We start from the raw sequence: 26,598 nt of genomic DNA on the forward strand, positions 1-26,598 counted from the left end.
TGCATACAGTAAACAAAGCCAAAACCCCAGTAATACCTATCACAAGTCTATGAAAGAAACCTATTGAAATCAATCCTGTCTCAAATACAAACCAACCCATCCAGAAAGTTAGTTCACTCAAAAAACAACTTACACTGAGTTAATCATACCAAGAAATTAAACAACACACCATATACCACCAATGAATATAATAGTCAGGTAAAGAAAAACTACTTTTTTTTTTCTTTTTTTTATTTAAACTAACTTCTTTTATTAGCTAGAACAAAAGATTTTGCCAGGCCTGTAACAACAACAACAACTTCTTTTTCTTCTTCACCTTCTGAAATGTCCCTTCTCACTCCCAAATTCCTTTCAACTCCTGAGTTTACATCCAAGCAAAAAGCAAAATTCGTGCGCTCGCGCGTTCGGTGCTCCTGTCAGATTCTCTGCTTCCCTCCACATCTTCTTACGCTTTCAGCCTTCACGCCGTCCTGCCGTGATGAGTCTGACAGAAGAATTGGCACATGTTAACAGAGCATTTCCCTCCCTCCCTCCCTCCGGTTTCCTCAGCACATTTCAATCCATCCCAAGCCTGCAACGATGCACGCTCACCCCAAGGCTCACAGCAAGCATGCAGCAGCTCAGGCTTACTGGGCTCCAGGGCTCTGTGCCTTAGACAGCCGAGGAAACTTCTGATGAGCCTCCGTTCCAATAAACTGGGATGCAAACTCACCTCCATCTCAGAGCCTCAGTGACCTCGGCCAGCCCCTTCCTCACTTCCCTGGGTCACAATCACTTCCAGGCAGAAGGATGCCAAGCAGGCTTTTGTCTTTTCTCTTAAGTGCCAACAGGTAAAATATGTAGGCTTTGACATAACTGATTACCCTCTCTTTGCACTCTCCCAAGGACAGTTTTAAAGAAAAGATAGAAGAAGATTGCTGCTAAATCCATATGGGATAAGGAGGAAAGCAGCAAGGATCCCAGGCCAGCAGCGTGCCCAGGCAGCGTCACGTCCCTGCCACCCTGTGACAAGGCACACAGCTGCAAAGCCCCAAAGCCTGCAGGCCCTGGAGCTGCCACACGGATGGACCCGGTTCCCTTCCCGGGTGCCCAGAGGGAAACCTGAGGGCAGGTGTCCACCCCGAGGCTGCACCCAGAGCCCCGGGCAGGGATGGAGTCGCTGACTGCCCTCTGGGGACGAGACCCTCCCTGCAGGCGACACTGCCTTGTCCTCTCCCTCCCCGTGGGACAGGGACCTCCAGGCTCTATCACCAGCCTCCTTCCGTCAGCATCCAGGTGCTGTGTTAGAGCCACAGGGGTCGAGGCTTTCCAGAACCATAGCGTCCTTTAGGCTGCAAAAGCCTTCTAAGGTCATCGAGCCCGGCTGCTGCCCCAGCACTGCCAAGCCCCCACCCCAATCAGGTCCCGAAACACCACATCTTGACATGCTTTAAATGTCTCCAGCAATGGGGACTGCCCTGGGCAGCCTGCTCCTATGCCTGACCACCCTTTCAGTGAAGAAATTGGTCCTCAAAGCCAATCTAAGCCTTCCCTGCTGCAACTTGAGGCCATTTCCTTTTGTCACCTCACTTCTTACTGGGGAGATCTCGGTACTTAAACCTTACCTGCTCCTTCCCTAGCAGGTCTCTGGCTTGGCTCAATGAGAGGAGAAACACTCCCACCACAGGAATGGCAGCTCGGCAGCTCCCACACCAAGGCAGGCTGCAGGCAGGGAGCAGCTGTCCTCACCACAGCTCGCGGGTCAGCTCTCAGAGATTGGCTCTGCTCTTCCTCCCGGGCAGATCTCTGCTCAGTGCTTCAGAACTGGCTGTCTGGAGGAAGGGGAAAAAACAGGTTAGCCAAGAATTTTATCCCGACTTATCTGATGTCTTTGCCCGCTTTGCCTCCTCCTGACTTCCTCCTGCTAAGAAAACAGCTGCCTTTGGACTTCTAGGGGGAACTTTCACGTAATGCTTATAGAAAAGGAACTACAGAAAAGTGCCTCCTTTTTAAAGACTCAGCCAAGCAGACAGGTAACTGCAGCTTCTCCATCCCCACTGCCTGCAGAGCTGGCAGGCACCAGGCCAGCTCTGCTCCTGCTTCAAGCTGTTCCCAGCTCTGCCAGAAGAACTGAAGGCTGCTCTGGCGTTCCATTGCTCCACTTCTCCCAAAAAAGATCCGTCAGCGCCGATACCCCTCCACGGGAAGGGCTCTTCTGTCTCACACGCTCGGTGACACGAGGCTACGCGAAGCTGCAGCAGCCTCTGCTCCACGTGGGAAGGGCTTTCTTCCTCCTCTGGCACCTGGCTGGCACAGCTTGCTCACAGATGCTGGGGCTGCCCCATCCCTGGAAGTGTTCCAGGCCCATTGGTGCTCTGGCATCAGGCTCAGAGCAACCTGCTCTATGGAACCACGTCCCTGCCCACGGCAGCAGGCTTGGAATGAGGTGATCTTTAGAGCCCCTTCCAACCTGAATTATTCCATGATTCTATCAACTCAAAACACTAGGGGAATACATCTCTAAAGGTCACTAAATACATGAAACAATCTCTCCATCAGCAAATTTTTGAATGAAAAGTATATCTACAAACAGGGAGAAATATTCTTGCTACCTGCTCTTGCTACCTTTCAGGCCTAATTTTAGCTATCACTTCAAGTTTTAAAATATTTTCTTTTGAAATTATAGGCAGTGTTCAAATTTTAGCATTTTTACACTATTGCAGAAGCAAAAATTGCTGACAATCAGGCCGTGTCATTCTTTATGGAGCAGAGCCATCGTGACAGAATTTCTGGGACAGAAATTTTACAGGATGTCACTCCACAGAGAGCACCAAATTCCATATCAGGTGGCACTTCTGCTCCTCCACATCAGAAATCTAAACTAGGACAAGTGAAGTTTTGACTTGGCACTGGTGCCACCTTGGGTCTGGGAACCACCCTGCATACCAAAGAATTTCAGGAGCCAGCCGGCCACCCCCAGCCACAGCCCCCCCCCCACAAACCACGGCCCTTTTCCCTGGCAAACAAAACTCACCTGCCCCGCTTCTGGATGGCACACTGCAGGAGCCACGAGGCGCTATCACGTCAGCCCGACTTGGCACTGGGGCCAGCTTGGGTCTGGGAACCATCCTGCCTATCGTGGAATTTCAGGAGCCACCAGGCCACTCCCGGCTACTGGCCAACCTCGGTCTCACGCGGCTCTTTGTCCTAACGCGGCTAATGTCAGCTACACTTGGCTATCCTGGTCTCTTAAGCTAAACGCGGTTATTTTCGGCCACACTCGGCTCTTCGGAACAGTTCAGCCCGGCTCGGCTCACTGAGGGCGGGAGAGCGGGCATGAGAGGACCCCGGCGCAGACAGGCCAGGTTAACCCAGATGCCTGTCACAAACCCGCAGAAATATGCCCGCCCGCGGCAACGCTGAGCCCACAGCATGTATCGGATACGCTTCAAACGCCGCAGAAAAATCCGTCGGGGCCGCCATGACGTCGGTATTCCATGCAGGCAGTTCACTTACACCCACCGGGGTCCTCCACTTCCCCGCCATCTCGAGAAGGTCAACGAAAAGTCCGAGACACCCGCGACACGCCACTCCCAGCATGGCGGCCTCTCGCCTGCCTGCCGGCGCACGCCTGCAGTACCGCGCTCTGCCCACAAGGAGGCAGCACTGCCGCCCGCCCCAGACGGGGGCGCAGCGCGCCTCGGGGCTGCGGGCAGCGACCGCGGCAAAAAAGAACAGGGGCGACCCCAGACAAAAACTGCTCTGAAATAAATGCCAAAAACCTGCCTCTTACCCGACCAGAACCAAACAAACCGCCTTGCTTTAAAATCCTATTAAAACCAATTTGATAGTCCTATTTTTCGTATTTATATTCACATGCATATTTATAGTGGACATTGATGTAGCATGTAATTTATAAAATATATTCTGTCTATTCCTACTGTTTATATTTATTTATATTTTGTGGTTTTATGAATATCTTTCTATATTTATTGTATATTTCTATGTTAAAAGCATGATAGAAATGTAATTTTAATTATTTAAAATAAAATTCCCATACTAACTAAAAATACAAAAAAGCTCTATGCTTTTAAACTATATTGAAATATTTTTATATTTATAGCTTGCATGACTATATTCCCATTTATATTTATAGTTTATATTTAAGCATTATATTAATCATGATATATAATATGTGTCCTATTCAAATAATAGAAATAAATTATTTTTTAAATTATGTACCATAGGTACTGCTACAACTTATTTTATCTTAGATTTTTAATTTTATATTAGCCTTTACCTATTTATGATCTCTTTCTATACTTAGATTTCTACCTTTATATTATTTGTATCTATCATTTTTGTACTAAAACCCCTGCTTTTGCCAAATAAAAAACAAAACCCCCCTTTATGTTAAACTGCTTTAAAAAACTTATATCAATATGGTGTAATATATAACAAATTATAGATATGATAAACATAAAATTGATATAAATTTATTTATATCTATTTCCTATAATACACTATAATAAGATATATACAGTATTACTTGTATTATGGATCCTCTATGCAGATATTCATTTATGTTACTTTGTATTTTAAATAATTTAACAATTCTCTATATATTTGAAAGACATTTATATATTTATAATTTGGTTGCGATTTTTTCTGGGTGTTTTCTGGGTCTTTTCTTGCCCTCCTTGGAATTGTTTTTCTGGGTTTTCTCTGGGTTTTTCTTGCCCATCTTGGGGGTTTTTCCTGGGTCTCTTCATGCCCATCTTCGGGTTTTTTTTCTGGGTTTCTTCTTGCCCGTCTTCGGGTTCTTTTCTGGGTTTTTTTCTTGCCCATCTTGTTGGGGTTTTTTTCTGGGTTTTTTCTTACCCATCTTCGTCTGTTTTACTGGGTTTTAAGCCAACATGGGTACATTCCATGTCAGTACATACAATATAACCCGGCTGAGGATTTTTTATTCTAACTTTAAAAATGAGTTGCAAAACCTGAAAAGCAAAAGTCATATACACAAGGTTAAATCCAGTCAGCATGTGCCCACCCATGCAGAGACGAGCAGACACAGACAGACACAGCCACGTGCTCTCACACACACTGACACACTCTTGCCACTTACACGCTCACTGCGGCCCTTACCTGAGACGCTGAAGAACGTGCTGTGACACATCTTCTGGCTGCTGCTCCTTGAAGTAAATGGCAGACCCTGGGGAAATCAGCAGCCTAGGGGACCTGTGAGACAACAGGAAGGGTCAACGAGTGGCTGACAGCTAGGACTTGTCCCCACTCTGGACCAATAAATTATCTACCCAAAATCCCACAAAAGACAGATGAACAGTAAAGCTTTTATAACTGTTCTACCTAACTGTGACTACGTGCCAGGGCAGGGCAGCTACGATCATAAGTGGCACAATGTAAGTACAGACAGTATCAGCTGAGGCAAACACTGCAAGTGTACACAGGGTGTAAGTATACACAATAAAGGGTAACGCACTTACATGCTGTGTAAGTACACACAGTACAAGCCAACATAGGTACACAGAATGTGAGTACACACCGTATAATCCAACATAGATACACATGGTATAGGTAAATACAACATAAGCCACCACAGGTACATACAACACAAGCCAGGACTGGAGATAACTTCTGGAAGATGAATTCTTGAGACCTACATCCTTTGAGAAGATAGAACCGAGAGAACCACTGCAGTCACCTGAGGAGGTGCATCTGAAACCAAGTCAGGACAAAAGTCAAAGGGAGGCAGGATACCTTAAGAGCTCCAGATGTCCTGTGTCCATCTACAAATCCCATCTGGAGTCCAACTACACCCCACATTACACATTCCAAGTCCCTGGGCCCTCTCCTATCGCACCAGGCTATGCGGCAGGGCAGAGCAGCCCCGGCACAAATGTGTGCTGACACCCGTGACACAGGACAGACAGGACAGGACACACAACGGGGACACAACAGGAACAGAAATCTCTTGGCAAGGAAAATGGCTGCAAGGACTGAGAGCATGCAAAAGGAGATGACTGAGTTCAAACTGACGGTGAGCTGATGAGGCTCAGAGAACACTGCAGGAAGAAGATGCTAACTGAATGATTGATTCCAAGAACAGTAAAGATGGATACCTAGGAATCCTATGGTCAGAATCCTCTGCCTGCCCTCACATTCTTTCAAGCCCTAATCCACCATAATGGATCCAGGTGGGGCACAGCTGTCCGTACAGCTCAGAACAAGACCTGACAAGACATCTGACTGGATGCTTCCAAAGAGAGAACTTTTGACTGGGGAGCTCAGACAGGTATCAGAATCGCATCTCTGGCCTGGGTGCCAGGCCAAGGAATGCAGAGATCACAGATGCTAACAATGATGCCAAGGTTTCTGACAGGCCCCTCAAAGTGCTAAGGTAAAAGACAGGAGATACACAAACAACACATAATGCACAGCAGACAAGTGACACCAGACACACCGGGACTGCTCTGCCCTGAACACCTCAGCACTGTGATCAAAGGTGAGACTTTGCTTTTATGGGGCCTAAGGGGCCACTTCATGGACACCCCCCCACCGCCAAATTGGACTCAAAAACCCCTCCCAGTAATTCCCAAACCAGCACCCTGCCTTCATCCCCTCTGTGGGTCATAGCCCTCTACTTATCTCTCAGACATCTGGCGATGCCGGTCCGTGCCAGGTGCAAAGAAAGGCCACCTCGTCAGCTGGGAAGGTCCTGCTGTCACCGGGCTGGTGTCTCTCAGACAGCTAGATTAAAGAGAACCAAACATCAGTGCCTGATCTTGGCACCCCATCGGCCAAAACCCCACCAGTCTGCTACTCACCCTGCTCCTAGGAAGGCCCGGCACCTGCTAACTCTGACCCTCTGCCATGGATGCAATGCATCTGCACCTGAAAGAAAGTTAGAACACGTGTCAAACACCACCAGGATAACTCACAAGCTGCAAACACCTTAGGTCCATCTAGGAATAGCATCTAGAGCCCAAGTACAGCCCCCATTACAAATTTACACTCCCCAGGGCTTGTCCCATTGCAGCTGGCCATGCGGCAGGGCAGAACAGCTCCGGCACCCATATGTGTGCAGACACCCATGACACAGAACGTGACAAACAGGGGGACATCAAACACCACACATCATGCTTGTGGTGAGGGCCTCGAGGGAAGAAGGCAAAAGGGACCCCAAAGACACACTAGGGAACACGGCACACCGGAAACCACGACACAAACCAGAGCTGTTCTGCACTGCCCGCCTGAAAGCTGCCATCAAAAGTAGAGCCTCTCCCTTTAGCTGTCCTAAGAGGCCCTTGGACAAGTTTGCTTTTCCCTCCGCTAATTTTTAAATCTGTCCCAAGAACTCCCAACCTGCTACACCCCCATCTCCAGGCCGTGGCTCCCAACTTATCTTTTGGATGATCGGTGATGGGAATCCACGTTGCACCTGAAATGAGTCTGCTTCAGAGAGCCTCGTGATCGCCTGTGAGCCTCTCGGTCAGCTACAATAAAGAAAACCAAAACCAAAGAATGAGTCCAGAGTTATGCGGGCCAAATCCCAGCCAGTCAGCTACTTGCCCTCTCCTGAGTGTGCCTGGCTCCCTCAGGCTCCAGCTTCATCCTGATTCCAAGGCTGTGGCCTTTATTAGGGCTGGCACCTGGGTTAGAGAAAGGCAAAGTTAAATGGCATTCCTGTGAGTGCACTGGATGACTCTGTGTGCTCTAAGACATGGGAATGCCTCTGCTAGAAGCCTTGTGGGGGGGGCCCTCAAATAAACAAATAAACACCCTTTCTCACCCTGCTGCCTGCAAACTCCCTCCCAAGAACTCCTAACTGGATACCTGCTCACCCTCCCTCTCCCACTCACAATCCTCAACTCACCTGAAGCCTCAATCTCAAACATCATCCTTGACACTGGGCAGATCCCTCTTGTGACATGATCAAGCTGCTGAAAAAATTCTTCTCCTTGAGAGCTGAGCAATAACAACCACTTCTCTCCACGGCTCACCTTGACTGCTGCTATCCAGATTCACTTCCTAAAAAGAAAGACAAAGAAGTGAGCTCTAACAGAGTCACCATGTACACTTCTGCTCCACAGACAAATGGGGCCTCACCTGCTCGGGGGAATCCCCTCACCCGGGATAGGGCCCTCTGGCCCAGATTTAATTCATCTGAATCTGAAAAAAACGTTAGGACAAGAGTCACACTGTTGCAGGACAACTTAAGAGCTCCAGATGTCCTGTGTCCATCTACAAATCCCATCTGGAGTCCAACTACACCCCACATTACACATTCCAAGTCCCCGGGCCCTCTCCTATCGCACCAGGCTATGCGGCAGGGCAGAGCAGCCCCGGCACAAATGTGTGCTGACACCCGTGACACAGGACAGACAGGACAGGACACACAACGGGGACACAACAGGAACAGAAATCTCTTGGCAAGGAAAATGGCTGCAAGGACTGAGAGCATGCAAAAGGAGATGACTGAGTTCAAACTGACGGTGAGCTGATGAGGCTCAGAGAACACTGCAGGAAGAAGATGCTAACTGAATGATTGATTCCAAGAACAGTAAAGATGGATGCCTAGGAATCCTATGGTCAGAATCCTCTGCCTGCCCTCACATTCTTTCAAGCCCTAATCCACCATAATGGATCCAGGTGGGGCACAGCTGTCCGTACAGCTCAGAACAAGACCTGACAAGACATCTGACTGGATGCTTCCAAAGAGAGAACTTTTGACTGGGGAGCTCAGACAGGTATCAGAATCACATCTCTGGCCTGGGTGCCAGGCCAAGGAATGCAGAGATCACAGATGCTAACAATGATGCCAAGGTTTCTGACAGGCCCCTCAAAGTGCTAAGGTAAAAGACAGGAGATACACAAACAACACATAATGCACAGCAGACAAGTGACACCAGACACACCGGGACTGCTCTGCCCTGAACACCTCAGCACTGTGATCAAAGGTGAGACTTGGCTTTCATGGGGCCTAAGGGGCCACTTCATGGACACCCCCCCACTGCCAAATTGGACTCAAAAACCCCTCCCAGTAATTCCCAAACCAGCACCCTGCCTTCATCCCCTCTGTGGGTCATAGCCCTCTACTTATCTCTCAGACATCTGGCGATGCCAGTCCGTGCCAGGTGCAAAGAAAGGCCATCTCGTCAGCTGGGAAGGTCCTGCTGTCACCGGGCTGGTGTCTCTCAGACAGCTAGAGTAAAGAGAACCAAACATCAGTGCCTGATCTTGGCACCCCATCGGCCAAAACCCCACCAGTCTGCTACTCACCCTGCTCCTAGGAAGGCCCGGCACCTGCTAACTCTGACCCTCTGCCATGGATGCAATGCATCTGCACCTGAAAGAAAGTTAGAACATGTGTCAAACACCACCAGGATAACTCACAAGCTGCAAACACCTTAGGTCCATCTAGGAATAGCATCTAGAGCCCAAGTACAGCCCCCATTACAAATTTACACTCCCCAGGCTTTTCTTATTGCAGCAGGCCATGTGGCAGGGCAGAACAGATCCAGCAAAAGTACGTGCAGACACCCATGACACAGAACGTGACAAACAGGGGGACATCAAACACCACACATCATGCTTGTGGTGAGGGCCTCGAGGGAAGAAGGCAAAAGGGACCCCAAAGACACACTAGGGAACACGGCACACCGGAAACCACGACACAAACCAGAGCTGTTCTGCACTGCCCGCCTGAAAGCTGCCATCAAAAGTAGAGCCTCTCCCTTTAGCTGTCCTAAGAGGCCCTTGGACAAGTTTGCTTTTCCCTCCGCTAATTTTTAAATCTGTCCCAAGAACTCCCAACCTGCTACACCCCCATCTCCAGGCCGTGGCTCCCAACTTATCTTTTGGATGATCGGTGATGGGAATCCACGTTGCACCTGAAATGAGTCTGCTTCAGAGAGCCTCGTGATCGCCTGTGAGCCTCTCGGTCAGCTACAATAAAGAAAACCAAAACCAAAGAATGAGTCCAGAGTTATGCGGGCCAAATCCCAGCCAGTCAGCTACTTGCCCTCTCCTGAGTGTGCCTGGCTCCCTCAGGCTCCAGCTTCATCCTGATTCCAAGGCTGTGGCCTTTATTAGGGCTGGCACCTGGGTTAGAGAAAGGCAAAGTTAAATGGCATTCCTGTGAGTGCACTGGATGACTCTGTGTGCTCTAAGACATGGGAATGCCTCTGCTAGAAGCCTTGTGGGGGGGGCCCTCAAATAAACAAATAAACACCCTTTCTCACCCTGCTGCCTGCAAACTCCCTCCCAAGAACTCCTAACTGGATACCTGCTCACCCTCCCTCTCCCACTCACAATCCTCAACTCACCTGAAGCCTCAATCTCAAACATCATCCTTGACACTGGGCAGATCCCTCTTGTGACATGATCAAGCTGCTGAAAAAATTCTTCTCCTTGAGAGCTGAGCAATAACAACCACTTCTCTCCACGGCTCACCTTGACTGCTGCTATCCAGATTCACTTCCTAAAAAGAAAGACAAAGAAGTGAGCTCTAACAGAGTCACCATGTACACTTCTGCTCCACAGACAAATGGGGCCTCACCTGCTCGGGGGAATCCCCTCACCCGGGATAGGGCCCTCTGGCCCAGATTTAATTCATCTGAATCTGAAAAAAACGTTAGGACAAGAGTCACACTGTTGCAGGACAACTTAAGAGCTCCAGATGTCCTGTGTCCATCTACAAATCCCATCTAGAGTCCAACTACACCCCACATTACACATTCCAAGTCCCCGGGCCCTCTCCTATCGCACCAGGCTATGCGGCAGGGCAGAGCAGCCCCGGCACAAATGTGTGCTGACACCCGTGACACAGGACAGACAGGACAGGACACACAACGGGGACACAACAGGAACAGAAATCTCTTGGCAAGGAAAATGGCTGCAAGGACTGAGAGCATGCAAAAGGAGATGACTGAGTTCAAACTGACGGTGAGCTGATGAGGCTCAGAGAACACTGCAGGAAGAAGATGCTAACTGAATGATTGATTCCAAGAACAGTAAAGATGGATGCCTAGGAATCCTATGGTCAGAATCCTCTGCCTGCCCTCACATTCTTTCAAGCCCTAATCCACCATAATGGATCCAGGTGGGGCACAGCTGTCCGTACAGCTCAGAACAAGACCTGACAAGACATCTGACTGGATGCTTCCAAAGAGAGAACTTTTGACTGGGGAGCTCAGACAGGTATCAGAATCACATCTCTGGCCTGGGTGCCAGGCCAAGGAATGCAGAGATCACAGATGCTAACAATGATGCCAAGGTTTCTGACAGGCCCCTCAAAGTGCTAAGGTAAAAGACAGGAGATACACAAACAACACATAATGCACAGCAGACAAGTGACACCAGACACACCGGGACTGCTCTGCCCTGAACACCTCAGCACTGTGATCAAAGGTGAGACTTGGCTTTCATGGGGCCTAAGGGGCCACTTCATGGACACCCCCCCACCGCCAAATTGGACTCAAAAACCCCTCCCAGTAATTCCCAAACCAGCACCCTGCCTTCATCCCCTCTGTGGGTCATAGCCCTCTACTTATCTCTCAGACATCTGGCGATGCCAGTCCGTGCCAGGTGCAAAGAAAGGCCATCTCGTCAGCTGGGAAGGTCCTGCTGTCACCGGGCTGGTGTCTCTCAGACAGCTAGAGTAAAGAGAACCAAACATCAGTGCCTGATCTTGGCACCCCATCGGCCAAAACCCCACCAGTCTGCTACTCACCCTGCTCCTAGGAAGGCCCGGCACCTGCTAACTCTGACCCTCTGCCATGGATGCAATGCATCTGCACCTGAAAGAAAGTTAGAACATGTGTCAAACACCACCAGGATAACTCACAAGCTGCAAACACCTTAGGTCCATCTAGGAATAGCATCTAGAGCCCAAGTACAGCCCCCATTACAAATTTACACTCCCCAGGCTTTTCTTATTGCAGCAGGCCATGTGGCAGGGCAGAACAGATCCAGCAAAAGTACGTGCAGACACCCGTGACACAGAACGTGACAAACAGGGGGACATCAAACACCACACATCATGCTTGTGGTGAGGGCCTCGAGGGAAGAAGGCAAAAGGGACCCCAAAGACACACTAGGGAACACGGCACACCGGAAACCACGACACAAACCAGAGCTGTTCTGCACTGCCCGCCTGAAAGCTGCCATCAAAAGTAGAGCCTCTCCCTTTAGCTGTCCTAAGAGGCCCTTGGACAAGTTTGCTTTTCCCTCCGCTAATTTTTAAATCTGTCCCAAGAACTCCAAATCTGCTACGCCCCCATCTCCAGGCCGTGCCTCCCAACTTATCTTCTGGATGATCGGTGATGGGAATCCACGTTGCACCTGAAATGAGTCTGCTTCAGAGAGCCTCGTGATGGCCTGTGAGCCTCTCGGTCAGCTACAATAAAGAAAACCAAAACCAAAGAATGAGTCCAGAGTTATGTGGGCCAAATCCCAGCCAGTCAGCTACTTGCCCTCTCCTGAGTGTGCCTGGCTCCCTCAGGCTCCAGCTTCATCCTGATTCCAAGGCTGTGGCCTTTATTAGGGCTGGCACCTGGGTTAGAGAAAGGCAAAGTTAAATGGCATTCCTGTGAGTGCACTGGATGACTCTGTGTGCTCTAAGACATGGGAATGCCTCTGCTAGAAGCCTTGTGGGGGTGGCCCTCAAATAAACAAATAAACACCCTTTCTCACCCTGCTGCCTGCAAACCCCCTCCCAAGAACTCCTAACTGGATACCTGCACACCCTCCCTCTCCCACTCACAATCCTCAACTCACCTGAAGCCTCAATCTCAAACATCATCCTTGACACTGGGCAGATCCCTCTTGTGACATGATCAAGCTGCTGAAAAATTGTTGTGCTTGAGAGCTGAGCAATAACAACCACTTCTCTCCACGGCTCACCTTGACTGCTGCTATCCAGATTCACTTCCTAAAAAGAAAGACAAAGAAGTGAGCTCTAACAGAGTCACCATGTACACTTCTGCTCCACAGACAAATGGGGCCTCACCTGCTCGGGGGAATCCCCTCACAGGGGTTGGGGCCCTCTGGCCCAGATTTAATTCATCTGAATCTGAAAAAAACGTTAGGACAAGAGTCACACTGTTGCAGGACAACTTAAGAGCTCCAGATGTCCTGTGTCCATCTACAAATCCCATCTAGAGTCCAACTACACCCCACATTACACATTCCAAGTCCCCGGGCCCTCTCCTATCGCACCAGGCTATGCGGCAGGGCAGAGCAGCCCCGGCACAAATGTGTGCTGACACCCGTGACACAGGACAGACAGGACAGGACACACAACGGGGACACAACAGGAACAGAAATCTCTTGGCAAGGAAAATGGCTGCAAGGACTGAGAGCATGCAAAAGGAGATGACTGAGTTCAAACTGACGGTGAGCTGATGAGGCTCAGAGAACACTGCAGGAAGAAGATGCTAACTGAATGATTGATTCCAAGAACAGTAAAGATGGATGCCTAGGAATCCTATGGTCAGAATCCTCTGCCTGCCCTCACATTCTTTCAAGCCCTAATCCACCATAATGGATCCAGGTGGGGCACAGCTGTCCGTACAGCTCAGAACAAGACCTGACAAGACATCTGACTGGATGCTTCCAAAGAGAGAACTTTTGACTGGGGAGCTCAGACAGGTATCAGAATCACATCTCTGGCCTGGGTGCCAGGCCAAGGAATGCAGAGATCACAGATGCTAACAATGATGCCAAGGTTTCTGACAGGCCCCTCAATGTGCTAAGGTAAAAGACAGGAGATACACAAACAACACATAATGCACAGCAGACAAGTGACACCAGACACACCGGGACTGCTCTGCCCTGAACACCTCAGCACTGTGATCAAAGGTGAGACTTGGCTTTCATGGGGCCTAAGGGGCCACTTCATGGACACCCCCCCACCGCCAAATTGGACTCAAAAACCCCTCCCAGTAATTCCCAAACCAGCACCCTGCCTTCATCCCCTCTGTGGGTCATAGCCCTCTACTTATCTCTCAGACATCTGGCGATGCCAGTCCGTGCCAGGTGCAAAGAAAGGCCATCTCGTCAGCTGGGAAGGTCCTGCTGTCACCGGGCTGGTGTCTCTCAGACAGCTAGAGTAAAGAGAACCAAACATCAGTGCCTGATCTTGGCACCCCTTCGGCCAAAACCCCACCAGTCTGCTACTTACCGTGCTCCTAGGAAGGCCCGGCACCTGCTAACTCTGACCCTCTGCCATGGATGCAATGCATCTGCACCTGAAAGAAAGTTAGAACATGTGTCAAACACCACCAGGATAACTCACAAGCTGCAAACACCTTAGGTCCATCTAGGAATAGCATCTAGAGCCCAAGTACAGCCCCCATTACAAATTTACACTCCCCAGGCTTTTCTTATTGCAGCAGGCCATGTGGCAGGGCAGAACAGATCCAGCAAAAGTACGTGCAGACACCCATGACACAGAACGTGACAAACAGGGGGACATCAAACACCACACATCATGCTTGTGGTGAGGGCCTCGAGGGAAGAAGGCAAAAGGGACCCCAAAGACACACTAGGGAACACGGCACACCGGAAACCACGACACAAACCAGAGCTGTTCTGCACTGCCCGCCTGAAAGCTGCCATCAAAAGTAGAGCCTCTCCCTTTAGCTGTCCTAAGAGGCCCTTGGACAAGTTTGCTTTTCCCTCCGCTAATTTTTAAATCTGTCCCAAGAACTCCCAACCTGCTACGCCCCCATCTCCAGGCCGTGCCTCCCAACTTATCTTTTGGATGATCGGTGATGGGAATCCACGTTGCACCTGAAATGAGTCTGCTTCAGAGAGCCTCGTGATCGCCTGTGAGCCTCTCGGTCAGCTACAATAAAGAAAACCAAAACCAAAGAATGAGTCCAGAGTTATGTGGGCCAAATCCCAGCCAGTCAGCTACTTGCCCTCTCCTGAGTGTGCCTGGCTCCCTCAGGCTCCAGCTTCATCCTGATTCCAAGGCTGTGGCCTTTATTAGGGCTGGCACCTGGGTTAGAGAAAGGCAAAGTTAAATGGCATTCCTGTGAGTGCACTGGATGACTCTGTGTGCTCTAAGACATGGGAATGCCTCTGCTAGAAGCCCTGTGGGGGGGGCCCTCAAATAAACAAATAAACACCCTTTCTCACCCTGCTGCCTACAAACCCCCTCCCAAGAACTCCTAACTGGATACCTGCTCACGCACCCTCTCCCACTCACAATCCTCAACTCACCTGAAGCCTCAATCTCAAACATCATCCTTGACACTGGGCAGATCCCTCTTGTGACATGATCAAGCTGCTGAAAAAATTCTTCTCCTTGAGAGCTGAGCAATAACAACCACTTCAATCCACGGCTCACCTTGACTGCTGATATCCAGATTCACTTCCTAAAAAGAAAGACAAAGAAGTGAGCTCTAACAGAGTCACCATGTACACTTCTGCTCCACAGACAAATGGGGCCTCACCTGCTCGGGGGAATCCCCTCACACGGGATGGGGCCCTCTGGCCCAGATTTAATTCATCTGAATCTGAAAAAAACGTTAGGACAAGAGTCACACTGTTGCAGGACAACTTAAGAGCTCCAGATGTCCTGTGTCCATCGACAAATCCCATCTGGAATCCAACTACACCCCACATTACACATTCCAAGTCCCCGGGCCCTCTCCTATCGCACCAGGCTATGCGGCAGGGCAGAGCAGCCCCGGCACAAATGTGTGCTGACACCCGTGACACAGGACAGACAGGACAGGACACACAACGGGGACACAACAGGAACAGAAATCCCTTGGCAAGGAAAATGGCTGCAAGGACTGAGAGCATGCAAAAGGAGATGACTGAGTTCAAAATGACGGTGAGCTGATGAGGCTCAGAGAACACTGCAGGAAGAAGATGCTAACTGAATGATTGATTCCAAGAACAGTAAAGATGGATGCCTAGGAATCCTATGGTCAGAATCCTCTGCCTGCCCTCACATTCTTTCAAGCCCTAATCCACCATAATGGATCCAGGTGGGGCACAGCTGTCCGTACAGCTCAGAACAAGACCTGACAAGACATCTGACTGGATGCTTCCAAAGAGAGAACTTTTGACTGGGGAGCTCAGACAGGTATCAGAATTGCATCTCTGCCCTGGGTGCCAGGCCAAGGAATGCAGAGATCACAGATGCTAACAATGATGCCAAGGTTTCTGACAGGCCCCTCAATGTGCTAAGGTAAAAGACAGGAGATACACAAACAACACATAATGCACAGCAGACAAGTGACACCAGACACACCGGGACTGCTCTGCCCTGAACACCTCAGCACTGTGATCAAAGGTGAGACTTGGCTTTCATGGGGCCTAAGGGGCCACTTCATGGACACCCCCCCACCGCCAAATTGGACTCAAAAACCCCTCCCAGTAATTCCCAAACCAGCACCCTGCCTTCATCCCCTCTGTGGGTCATAGCCCTCTACTTATCTCTCAGACATCTGGCGATGCCGGTCCGTGCCAGGTGCAAAGAAAGGCCACCTCGTCAGCTGGGAAGGTCCTGCTGTCACCGGGCCGGTGTCTCTCAGACAGCTAGAGTAAAGAGAACCAAACATCAGTGCCTGATCTTGGCACCCCATCGGCCAAAACCCCACCAGTCTGCTACTCACCCTGCTCCTAGGAAGGCCCGGCACCTGCTAACTCTGACCCTCTGCCATGGATGCAATGCATCTGCACCTGAAAGAAAGTCAGAACACGTGTCAAACACCACCAGGATAACTCACAAGCTGCAAAGACCTCAGATCCATCTAGGAATAGCATCTAGAGCCCAAGTACAGCCCCCATTACAAATTTACACTCCCCAGGGCTTGTCCCATTGCAGCTGGCCATGCGGCAGGGCAGAACAGCTCCGGCACCCGTATGTGTGCAGACACCCGTGACACAGAACGTGACAAACAGGGGGACATCAAACACCACACATCATGCTTGTCGTGAGGGCCTCGAGGGAAGAAGGCAAAAGGGACCCCAAAGACACACTAGGGAACACGGCACACCGGAAACCACGACACAAACCAGAGCTGTTCTGCACTGCCCGCCTGAAAGCTGCCATCAAAAGTAGAGCCTCTCCCTTTAGCTGTCCTAAGAGGCCCTTGGACAAGTTTGCTTTTCCCTCCGCTAATTTTTAAATCTGTCCCAAGAACTCCCAACCTGCTACGCCCCCATCTCCAGGCCGTGCCTCCCAACTTATCTTTTGGATGATCGGTGATGGGAATCCACGTTGCACCTGAAATGAGTCTGCTTCAGAGAGCCTCGTGATGGCCTGTGAGCCTCTCGGTCAGCTACAATAAAGAAAACCAAAACCAAAGAATGAGTCCAGAGTTATGCGGGCCAAATCCCAGCCAGTCAGCTACTTGCCCTCTCCTGAGTGTGCCTGGCTCCCTCAGGCTCCAGCTTCATCCTGATTCCAAGGCTGTGGCCTTTATTAGGGCTGGCACCTGGGTTAGAGAAAGGCAAAGTTAAATGGCATTCCTGTGAGTGCACTGGATGACTCTGTGTGCTCTAAGACATGGGAATGCCTCTGCTAGAAGCCTTGTGGGGAGGGGGGCCCTCAAATAAACAAATAAACACCCTTTCTCACCCTGCTGCCTGCAAACCCCCTCCCAAGAACTCCTAACTGGATACCTGCTCACCCTCCCTCTCCCACTCACAATCCTCAACTCACCTGAAGCCTCAATCTCAAACATCATCCTTGACACTGGGCAGATCCCTCCTGAGACACGATGAATCTGCTGCAAAAAGTGTTGTCCTTGACACAACCTGGAATCTCTGAAAGGCGTGCTCCTCCTAAAAACCATAAAAAACAAACCAAGAACAAAACCAGAAATTACAAAGGTGCTTTAACACCCCTAAACACAAAACCCAAAATTGTGAACCTACATACTCCCTGTATTCCATGCTGTTTTCTTCACAGTCTCTTCCAAGCCTCTGCTGCTTTAGATGCCCAGAAACACCTGCTGGAAACAAGCTGAGATGAGCTGAAAGAGCCTTTTCACTGAAATGAGAGGAGAACTCCTACCCCAGCACACCCCAGAGAGGGAATGAAGCCCCTCGGCCAAGGCTGGGGTTAATATACCCCCGATGGTGCCCGCCTCTCGTTCCCATGGCACCCAGGAAAAGGGAGGGGGCAAATCCTCCCAGGTGTAAAAGCCCTCAGAACAGCTGCAGCTGTTTGGCCACTCAGATTCAAGGGGAGTAAAGGGCTTGTTATAGAAGAAAACTCTTCACAAAAATAACAGTGCTTTCTTTTTTGCAACAGCTACTTGGAGCAGAAGAACAGAAAACTGGTAAGACATAAAACTTTGTGTTTAGGTAGCATAGCTGGATAAATTGGGTCATTTGCTGTTAACTTACATAATTATTCTGTATTTAACCAAAGCCATCTAATAAATTCACACCCAAAACTCCAGCAGCCCAGCTGGCCCTACCAAATCTGTATGTTTATACATACAGTAAACAATACCAAAATCCCAGTAATACCTATGAGAAGTCTATGAAAGAAACCTATTGAAATTAATCCTACCTGAAATACCATCTATTCCTACCTGAAAACCCATCCAGAAAGTTAGCTTCACTCAAAAAACAATTTACACAGAGTTAATAATACCAAGAAATAACACACCATATACCACCAATGAATATAATAGTGAAGGAAAAAAACCCCACATTTCAAACTTTTTTTAATTTAAACTAACTTCTTTTATCAGCTAGAACAAAAGATTTTGCCAGGACTGTAACAACAACTCCTTCTCCTTCTGAAATGTCCCTTCTCCTTCCCAAATTCCTTACAACTTCTGAGTTTAAATCCAATCCAAAAGCAGAATTCGTGCACCTGTGCGTTCAATGCTCCTGTCAGATTCTCTCTTTCCCTCCACATCTTCTTACACTTTCAGTCTTCATGCTGTCCTGCTGTGATGAGTCTGACAGAAGAACAGGCACATGTTAACAGAGCATTTCCCTCCCCAGAGCTGGTTTCCTCAGCGCATTTCACTCAATCCCAAGCCTGCAATGATGCACGCTCACCTGAAGCAGGGGGAGAAATCTGTAAAGGTCACTAAATACATAAAAGCGCATCCCCATTGTTCCATTACTCAGCAGCCCATCCGGCCAAGGTCAGAGCTCGCTGCCCACCGAGGACACGGCAACCAGCAGGGCCCTTTCTCCCACTCTCCAGCACGGACCTGCGAAGCCACAGAGGAGTTTACAGAGACCGGGAGCCGGCGGGACGGGACGGGCGCCCGGCCCGACCTTCCAAAGCTGGCGGCAGCGACGGCGGCGAGAGCCACGGCCCCGCTCCGCCTCCTGCGCCGCCTGCCCGGGGCCGCCCCGCCGGAATTGTCCGGCCCGCGGTCGCTCCCAGCGCCTGGAGCGTGGCGGGCGCGGGCCCGGGGGCTGCAGCCCTGTTCCGATGCCGCTCGCTCCCGCCCCTCGCACTTCCTTCGCTCGGCAGCCGCGTCCTTCCGCCGCCCCCGGCACCCAGCGGCGAGAGGCAAGGCGCTGGCTCGGGGGGTGCAGTACCGCCCTTTGGACACAGGGGGGCAGACTCACCGGGGTGTGCTATTTTCTCCGCCTTTTTGGCCGCCATTTTGAGAAGGTCAAGCCAGTCCGAGACACCCGCGACACGCCACTCCCAACACGGCGGCCTCTCGGCTGCCTGTCGGCTCACAGCTGCAGTACCGCGCTCTGCCCACAAGGAGGCAGCACTGCCGCCCGCCCCAGACGGGGGCGCAGCGCGCCTCGGGGCTGCGGGCAGCGAAGGCGGCAAAAAAGAACAGGGGCGACCCCAGACAAAAACTGCTCTGAAATAAATGCCAAAAACCTGCCTCCTATCGAGCAAGAGTCAAACAAGCCCCCTTGATTTAAAGCCATGTTTAAATAAAAGTTTTATTTCTATTTTTCATATTTATAGTCACACGCATATTTATAGTGAACATTGATGTAGCATGTAATTTATACAATATATTCTGTCTATTCCTATTGTTTATATGTATTTCCCTGTGTTTTTATAAATATCTTTCTCTATTAATTGTATAGTTCTTATATAGTTCTTCTATAGCTTAAAACTACATTTCTAAAATACTTTTATTATTTAAAAAAAAATCCAATTCTAACTAAATAAATACCAGAAAACCCTTCTTTTAAACTATACTGAAATATTGTTATATTTAGAGCTTGCATGACTATATACACATTTATATTTCTAGTTTATATTGATGCATTATATTTAGAATATATATAATATGTATCCTGCTCAAATAATAGAGAGAAATTATTTATTAAATTACGTATCATATCTACTGCTAAACCTTGTTTTTTCCTTTATTTTTAATTTTTATATTAATCTTTAGCTATTTATGATATATTTATATACTTAGACTTCTACCTTTATATTATTTGTATTTATAATTTTTATACTAAAACCCCTGCTTTTGCCAAATGAAAAACAAAACCATCCTTTATTTTCAACTACTTGAAAAATACTTTTATAATTATAATTATCATATCTATCATTTGTTTTATAAGTATAGTACATCAATTGATATATCTATTTTATATCTATTTCCTATAATATACTAAAAAAGATATATACAGTATTACTTGTATTATGCGTAGTATCAATTGATGTTATTTTATATTTACAATTATTTAAAAATTTTATGTATACCTGCATATATTTGAAACACATTTCTATATTTATATTTGAGTTGGGTTGTGTCTATATTTATATTCTCTATCTACATATCTATAAATACACACAATACTCTAATTAAAAAAGATAATATCTTATTGTAACATATAATAACTTATGTTACAAGTAAAATTTTAAAAAAAGATCAAATATATAAAAACAAGAGAGGTTTATTCCCATTTCCACACATCTGTTTTGTTTAAATGTAGTTATAATATTACATTAGAAATCCAATTCCTAAATAAAATTACAATACAAAGAGCATTGAATTGCCAGCAATATCTTCGAAAAACATCAAGATACCTCCAACAGCCAAAAATCTGCCAGCCAAAAAACCACAAAACACTCTTTTCAATAACAAATTCTCATCATATCCGAAAAATGGAACCAAGATAAAAGAAAACCCTATAGAAACACGCACAGCAAATTACAACAACTACTAAAAAACGAAATCAAACCAACCTACTAAACTACAAACAGTGCCACTGACCCTGAAGGTTACTAAAAAAAAATAAACAAAATTCTACCTCTACACTAACTCAAAGAATAACCAATCCTCTGTAAAAATAACAGCCGAACTACTTAACGAAATAGAAAAAATCTCAAGGTCTAAAAACTAAGAAAACAACTACTCAATACTACTTGAAAAGATCCACCATATAAATACCCAGATTCCCAAAATAAAACCGATGAACAACAATCAAATACATGAAAGAACAACAACAACAACAAAAATAATAAAAAAAAAAACCAACAACAAAAAAAGCCCCAAAACCGAATAAACTTTCATTTTCAACAAAAATATTATTCCCAACGGAATAAACCCATAGTGCCTCAAGATATCAAAATAAAAATAACGCCTAGAAACAAACACAAAGACTAAAGACAAACGTAACCATAAACAATGTCTCCCAAATTACCCGCAACCATAAAACATACACTACAATCAAACCAACCAAATAAATAAAAGCCCTGGAAGACGATAAACACACATGCAATTCTCGAGATTAAAAACCCGCTGCTATGAACGACACGACGCTACCTCAAAAGCCCACCGAAACAAACACTACCCGCTCACGCCAATAAAAGCCACCTCAACAGAATTAAAATCCGAACCGCTGCTTCGCGCTACGACCCGTAAAAACCATTGCGCGCCTTTCTAAACATAATACCACGGCAAAAAAACCATATCCGACTACGAAACCCAATCCGAAACGAACCTTTATCATCCCCACCGGCACCGAGAACCGCAGCACTCAGGAAGAACCGTAGCCCTTAGCGTACCCCCGCTGCAAACCGAACACAGCGATGCAATCAATGCCGAAAAAGCGCCTCCGAACCGCGGCACCGCCCCAGCACTGCGAGCAGCCGAAGCCCGCGCTCGCTGCCGGCCCCGGACGGAGCGCGGCTCCCGCCAGGAGACCGGCTCCTCCGGCGGCTCCTCCGGCACGCGGGGCCGGCGCCGGCCCGGAGAGCCGCGCCCGCTTCCCCTGCCCGGCGGGGCCGGCACCGGGCCCGGGGGTGGCGGCGGCGCCCGAGCCCCGCGCCCGGAGCGGCCGGAGCGGCCGGCACCGCCCGGGCCGCCGCAGCAGCGCCCGCGCCGCCTCTGCCGCCCTTGGCCGGCCCGGCGCGGCTCCGCCACCGCCGCCCTTGGCCGGCCCGGCCGCGCCAAATCCCCCGTGCGCCCCGGCAGCTGCCCGGGCCGTGCCAGCGCCGCTCCCGAGCGGCAACGTTCCGGCCCGGGCCGCGGCCACCACAAGCGCCCTCCCATGCAGCGGCACGGCCCCCTTGCAGCCCTGCAAACGCTGCCACAGCTGCAGCTTCCCGCAACCGAACCCCGAAACTGACGCCGCAGGCGGGGCTCGCCTCCCTTCAACAAGGGCAAAGAAGTGTCCTCTCCCCTTCACGTTCGTCCCCTACGAGAGCACAAAAGAAGGGGCGCTCCTCAAATGAAAGCCTTCGACTGATGGCAAAGGGCCATTTCCACCTCCATTCAAAGCCTTGAAAAGGAGGGACACCGCGGCTGCCCCCTCCATTTAAACCCTAGGGTGCTGAAAATGGGGTGGCTGCCTTCAAACCAAACCCATAACACCACAAGAATACTTTTCCCGTTCCCCTTCAAATAGAACGCAGGGATTCCCTGTCACCCCCGGGATACCCCCAACAGCCTGGAAAAGGCAGCTTTTCCTGCAATCAACGCCCTTAAAACCACATGTGAAGAGGGATCCCCTCAGTTCAAACGCAGACAATAAAAGAAGAGGAGCTGCTTCCTTCTCCTTAATCCCTTTCGTCCTCATAAGCTCCATTTCTGCTCCTGGGGAAGCGGGGAGGGACTGGCAAGATGAAATTGCAAAGGGGAAGGACAAAATTCCCCGCTCCAAACGCACACGGGCTCACCTGTTCGGCTGCTGCTCCCCGGCACAAAGATTCGTCCCTCGGCACCTCCTTTAAGCGATGCTTGGACGTACCCAAGCGCGAATCCGGGTGTTTCCGCCGACCCTGGGAGAAGCTGTCGCAGTCCTTCCGTGAGACAGCGCCGGGAGCGCCCCATAAACACCTCCACTCAGCAGCTCCATGCAAAAATGTACAGAGGCAAACTCTCCCCCCGTTAAAACCGCCTCGCCCCGGCAAGAGCCACCCCCTCATCATCCTCACAGCTCACACCTGGGCTGCTCCGAGCCCCTCATCATCCTCACACTCACACCTGGGCTGCTCCGAGCCCCTCATCATCCTCACACACACACCTGGGCTGCTCCGAGCCCCTCATCATCCTCACACTCACACCTGGGCTGCTCCGAGCCCCCATCATCTATTTGTCATATTTATATTCGCTTTTAAATTTAGAATTTATATTACTGTATAATATTTACTATATTGTATATTACATCTCTTCATGTTACTTACATAGATTTCTATTTCTATTTCTTTTTAAATTCATAGTTTAGTATTACATCTTTAGATTTTTATTATATATTTCTCTATGCCGATTTAGATTTCTATAGTACTTATATTATTTAAAATAAAACCCCTGCCTCTAACGAAAGAAAAACCACAGACACCCCTTTATTTAAACCACACTTAAAATTTTAAAAATTATTTTGTTTGTCGTAATTCTATTCACATTTACATTTGTAATTTTCATTTATTATATTTATAGATATCTTATAGATTGGAGAGAATACCTTTTATATAATAATGGATATATTCTTTTTACACAACATATTTCTTTTACTTATATTTACGTATATTAAATATTTATCGATATCGAGATATATAGGATATAATTGGATTTCTATTTTTATACCTTTTATGAAATCTCCAGCCTATACCCCAATAAAAGCCAAACAATCCCCAATTTTTTTAAACTAGATTTAAACACAAATCCTGTCACGGCTGCATTGCACAGCAGTGCCCCGAGCTAATCTGACACTTGTTCATCTCCTGTACCTGAGACTGAACCCGCTCACCTTGATCGCACCTGGCAGAACCATTTTCGTACCTTTTCCTGGCATTGCTTGGGTTTTCTCTTGCCTTTTTTGTGGCCTCTATTGCCTCTCTTTCTTGCCTTGTTTCTTGGGGCTTTTACTCCCTTTTTCCTTGACTTTTTCTGGCATTTCTTGGGTTCTTTTCTTCGTTTCTTCTTGCCCATCTTGGGGATTTTTTCTGGGTTTTTTCTTGCGCATCTCGAAGTCTTTATCCTTTTTTTTTTCTTTTTTTCGTCTTTTTTTTTCTTTTTTTCGTCTTTTTTTTTTTTTTTTCCCTGTCTTTCTCCTTGCCCTCCTTCGTTTTTTTCCTTTGGCCTGCCTGCCTTCCTTCCTTCCTGCCTTCCTATCCTTCTTTCTTTCTTTCTTCCTTTCAGTTCCTTTCCTTATTTTCTTGTTTTCCTTTTCTTTCTTTCTTTCCCTGTATGTCTAATCTTGGTTTTCCTTTCTAGCTTTAGAATAAAAAAGCAGCAGTAGAAACTTTCAGACTACCTGGCAGTAAAACAAACCTGCAAAACGAAAATGATGTAAAGAAAACTATTTACTCCCTGGGAGCCTGAAATTTTCTACTGCTGCACATGACATAGAGCTTTTATTCCTTCTTATAGATAGTTGATATTTTATACTTACTTTATACAGCGCCCCCTGCCGTGTGCCCCGGAGACCTGCAGGGAGAGCGCTGCGGCGTCCTTCGGTTCTGTTTCAAGAAACTCGGCTCAATTCGGCTTGCTTCGGCTCTTCGGCCGAACTCGGCACGCTTGGGCTAAAGTCGGTCACATTCGGCGCATTGTCTAAATGCGGCCAGTGTCGGCTACCCTCGGCTATCGATTCCAGTCGGCTATCCTCGGCTCTTGGTGTAAACTCGGCTGTTTTCGGCTACACACGGCTCTTCGGGTAAACTCGGCTCTTTTCGGCCACACTCGGCTCTTCGGCTCAAGTCGCCTCTGTTCGGCCACACTCGGCTCTTCGCCTCTACCGAACAATTCGGCCCCGCTCGAAATATACCTATTTTTACATTGGAAGTATACATTTCTCTTAGGATTTTTACTTCTCTAACACTTGCAGGATTCAAAATAAAACCCCTGCGTCCACCCATACATGCCAAATACAAACCCCTTTCATTTCAACTGTATTTCATTTTTTTTTTTAATAATATTTTTCAAATTTAGATCCACATTTATATTTAAATTCTATACTGATGTGTGTTCGATTTTGCATTTCTATTTTCCCATTTATTTATAAATTTATATTCTATGTTACAACTCTTCCTATTACTTCTATTTTTTTTCGTATTTTTATTCAGATCTTTATATATTTATTATATCTTTCTGTGTGAGGATTTTTACTTCTGTAGCACTTCCATTATTTAAAATAAAACCCCTGCCTCCACCCACGTTAAAGCCAAAAAGAAAACCCTTTCTTCTCAACTGTATTTCAATATTTTTTAAAATTCTGTTTTTCAGGTCCATATTCACATTTACATTTAAAATGTATACTTACGTATGCTGTTATTTGTATTCTCCATTACATCTCTTCCTATTATCTCTATTTACTTATATTTTGTGTTTATATCTATATTTATATCTTGATTGTATATCTCAATATTGAGAAATATAGACCAATAATATCTACATTCATATCATTTAAAATAAAAACCCTGCCTCTAACCCAGTAAGAATAAAAAAAACCCCAACCCTTTCTTTCAAACAATATTTAAATAGGTTTTATCCTTATGTCTGATTTTTATATTCCTATTTGCATTTATAATGTACATTAATGTATATTGCTTACTTATACATTTATCTTTATCAATCTCAATTTGTACATAAATTTATATTCTATATTACATCTGATGCGAGCAGTTATATATTTTTATACATATTTTTATACATTGATTATATATTTCTGCGTCAAGATTTTTACTTCTGTAACACTTATTTAAAATAAAACCCCTGCCTCTACTTAAATAAAAGCCAAAAAATTCCCTTTCTTTTAAACTATACTTACCTATTTTTATATTTATATTCCCATTTATAATTTATATTGCCGTATCATGTTATTTCTATTCTATACTACAACTCTTCATATTACTTACCTATATTTATAGTTCAATTTGTAGTCATAGTTTAGCAATCTCCCTTTATATATTTATTATCTATTTCTATCTTAAGATTCACATTTCTATAACACTTCTATTATTTAAAATAAAACTCCTGCCTCTAACCAAATCAAAACCAAGGACACTTCTTTATTTCAACCACATTTAAAATTTAACAAGTAACTTTATCTTTCAAAATTATAATCATATTTAGATTGATAATTTTTATTCATTATATTCATAGCTATTATATATATCTTAGGGAGAATGCCCTCTAATATAAGCATAGATAGAAAATTTCTGTATTG

General features: G+C 47.2%; 2 long non-coding RNA genes across 2 annotated transcripts; both read right to left on the reverse strand.

The window, feature by feature from the left end:
- Positions 1-210: 210 nt before the first annotated feature.
- LOC141729313 (uncharacterized) lies at positions 211-6,310 on the reverse strand. Its single transcript, XR_012580663.1, has 5 exons — positions 5,608-6,310; positions 5,125-5,217; positions 3,014-4,976; positions 1,605-1,811; positions 211-484 (listed from the first exon to the last, which is right to left on the reverse strand). It is a non-coding gene; the product is annotated as an uncharacterized LOC141729313 (long non-coding RNA).
- A 10,895-nt stretch (positions 6,311-17,205) lies between these two features.
- On the reverse strand, positions 17,206-21,575 carry LOC141729307 (uncharacterized). Its single transcript, XR_012580657.1, has 4 exons — positions 19,045-21,575; positions 18,854-18,941; positions 17,906-17,975; positions 17,206-17,808 (listed from the first exon to the last, which is right to left on the reverse strand). It is a non-coding gene; the product is annotated as an uncharacterized LOC141729307 (long non-coding RNA).
- Between the last annotated feature and the right edge of the window lie 5,023 nt (positions 21,576-26,598).

The sequence above is a fragment of the Zonotrichia albicollis genome, chromosome 6 (genome assembly GCF_047830755.1).
Source record: "Zonotrichia albicollis isolate bZonAlb1 chromosome 6, bZonAlb1.hap1, whole genome shotgun sequence".
In the NCBI taxonomy this organism is placed as follows: domain Eukaryota; kingdom Metazoa; phylum Chordata; class Aves; order Passeriformes; family Passerellidae; genus Zonotrichia; species Zonotrichia albicollis.